General features: G+C 37.0%; 1 long non-coding RNA gene across 1 annotated transcript; it reads right to left on the bottom strand.

Moving 5' to 3' along the window:
- Positions 1-580: 580 nt before the first annotated feature.
- On the bottom strand, positions 581-1753 carry LOC131256168 (uncharacterized). The gene is made up of 2 exons (XR_009176617.1): positions 1477-1753; positions 581-957 (listed from the first exon to the last, which is right to left on the bottom strand). It is a non-coding gene; the product is annotated as an uncharacterized LOC131256168 (long non-coding RNA).
- Positions 1754-3242: the final 1489 nt, after the last annotated feature.

Below are 3242 nucleotides of genomic sequence, written 5' to 3'. Positions count from 1 at the left end.
CACACCTCACACTCTCCCTTCTGTTCTCTCACAGGACCTGCCACAACCCACTGGTTACAATTACTTGTTAGAATTCTCAACCAATGGGTCATCATTGGCCAGTAGTTTGGATTCAAATCAGATCAGATTGGTTTATCATGTATAAGATGTATGAGTATGCTGCAGGCCCTACTTAAGTGATCGTAAACATGATCCAAGGGGTAGCAAACACATGTATGCTCATGGTACGTAGAGTCCAGGATTGTGTGGTGTTTTGAGTAGTGTGGAGTGTTAAAATATAGGAGTTTAAATGATAGCTCAGGACTCCCCTAAAGTCATAAGCACTGGCCTTAACTGCCATATTCTGGAAGTCATTTTCTATGTTTTCTTTTCTCTTGCTGATACTATTGATTTCTAGAATTCTAGTTTAATTTCTGTTGAGTTCCATGCCTTAAAAAAATTTCAATTTTTAGATAAGAATTCTCATTTGGTTTATGTGAAAGTATATGCATTCTGTGGCTAATGATATTCACAAATTAAGATTTCTTGCTTCCAATTATATAAATGAATAACTGCAGATCACATTTATTTTAAAAAAAAAGGTAAAGGACAAGATCAATTATATAAATGAATAACTGTAGATCACATGTACTCTTGTAACCATCTTCCTAATATTACAAATATACATCCATATGAGATCTAGACAGCTCATCTGTTGTGCCATAAGCCAACAGTCAGGTTGATCGGAGCCCCTTATGAGAGAATTTCTGCTCATTTTATGTAAATCATTGGTTAGACTTTTTTCTAACCATCAGTTTCGAATCAACAAAAATCATCAAATCAGAGGATAAATTCATCCCACTGGTGTAAGTTTATAGGTGTAACCCATCCAAACAGGGGCCTAGCAGATGAACGATCTCGATCCGATACATCTTTGCCACTGTCATATGAATGTAGATGGAGAGCTCAATAACTATTCTGCATATTAGTCATTATGTTATTGGTCAAATTTTCTTCCCACGCAGGCATTATCACTGAAATAAACATCCCAAACTGCAATGGAAATCAAATACTGCACATATCAGTTTCTCAAATGCTACCTATTACCAAAAAAGGCATTATCTCTATTCTTTTCTTTTTTCTTTTTTCAATTTCTCTGTTTTTCCTCCCAATCAAAGAACTACACCAAAAAGTGATCTCCTCCCCAGAAATTTCAAATCCCTCAATTAATAGAAAATTTTTAAAAATAAATTAATTAATATTCAAAAGATCTACATCATCAAAGCAGAAATGAAAAACATCAGACAATTTTTTTAAAATAAAAATAAAAATCCTATGAAACGATCTCAACATCAAAATGCAGCTCCAGAAACCCCCAAAAATTGTTGCAGAACATAAATGTGACTTAAAAAACCCTAGAAAACATAATGCAGTTCGATGAAAACCTAACTTTACAGTGCAGGAAGATGAGATCAAAAAGATTACGTTTGCTCTTACCTTAAATCAATAAAACGGGAAGCGAGAAAGTAAAAGAAACCCTATATCCGATGCGAATGCGATAACCAAACGGGTCCGCCTTTGAAAATGTGAGCTCGTTGAGATCTGCGAATCTAAAGGAGAGCTCTCTCCTCCAACATTTAAAGTGAGAGAGAGAGAGAGATAGAGATGGAAATTCAGTAGTAGGGTTTTCTGAGAGAATCGAGGGAGCAGGTCGGAGAAAAATTCCAGAGCTTTTACCTTTATCGCTGCTGTCGGGTGTTGTAAGAACGAAAAAAGGAAAGAAGATAAACACGAGGGAGAGGCAGAGAGAGGGAGATATTGTGCAAATGATAGGCCTTTATGTTTTTTTAATAGAAAGGGACCCTTTGCTCGCAGCCGTTAAAACGGGTTGTGGGCAAAGGGTAAGCCCATCAGTCAGCTAAGCCCTAATTTGTTGTAGTGTGAGGCCTATGACATCAGTGGTTTGCATCAATGAATCATGTGATCCGATTCATTAGAACTGAAAGCTGCTACAGGCCTGTTTGGAATTGTTGAAAAAAATAAAAGAATAATTATTACTATTTTCTTATTTCATTATACACCTTAGATTTAGATATGATTCATTTTTAAGATTTATGAGTATGTTTACATGCCTTGCTTTTTGTATAGGTTGGTTTGTTGAATTTGGAAAGTGAGGACTTCGTTAAGAAAGTAGTAGATGCTACGCAAACTAGTTTATAGGTTTGAAATTTGAGACACTTGATTACTTTTTTGGTCTTATCCTTATTTTGATTGCATTTGGATCTTTTGTTGGCTGATACTATTCCATCTGCATGTTTTGGTTTGCAAATTTAGTTTAAATTTCTTTAGAACAACAGCCCGTTTGGTAGAAGAGGTAACACCTTTGTTGTGGGATCCTGATCTTTTGCAACATTGCTCGTATGCACATGTGTCCCAACTTGCACCGTTGATAGACCATACACTACACCCTAGTGCACCAAGAAACCTCACTGAAGTGATTCTTTTTGGATGATCTTGAGACCTTTATCATGTGGATCGCGTCGTCGTTGCGGTCGCAATGGTGAAAATTGTGTATCAATTCGACGCTCCGTTAGTGAGATATGACCCATCGAATGTAAGGCCCAAGTTACATATCCAATAACACAAGCAACCTTTATTAGGCTAAGCCCATTGGAATTGAGCCCATATGGGCCTAAAGCCCACTTTTAGAACATGAAAATTACTAACAAATAGAACAATTGCTACATGATAAAATAAGAACCTAGCACATATAAGACAAGCATTATAAGACAAAATTGGATTCTATCCCAAAATCCATTATTAGCTCTCTCCCCATGCCTTAGAAACTAATCATGACTCATGTCCACCTCATCCTATACATGCATCCAATGCATGTCTTTATTTGTGCCACATCACTTCAAACAACCAATTGCAACATTCTACTTCATCATCCACCATGCATCACCTACAACCCATAACCCTTATCCATCCATTAGCTAATGCATGTATAGATTTCTTCCACCTTGGCCTATACATGCTCAGCACCATCCACCTCATCTATCCACTACCCATTCCATATATCACCTTCCACCTCGCTTTTAGTACCAATAAGATCCCATAAACTTGTCACATCATCTTGCCACCTCAACTCCCAATTCCTTATATAAGAGTAGGAGCTCTCTTGCACTTATTCTTTTCCTATACTTACAAAAATTTTGAGATCTTAAGAGAGAGTGAGAGAGAGAGTGGGGCCAAGGTGTGGC

The sequence above is a fragment of the Magnolia sinica genome, chromosome 9, assembly GCF_029962835.1.
Source record: "Magnolia sinica isolate HGM2019 chromosome 9, MsV1, whole genome shotgun sequence".
Lineage (NCBI taxonomy): Eukaryota > Viridiplantae > Streptophyta > Magnoliopsida > Magnoliales > Magnoliaceae > Magnolia > Magnolia sinica.
This window is presented reverse-complemented; position numbering and strand designations above follow the sequence as displayed.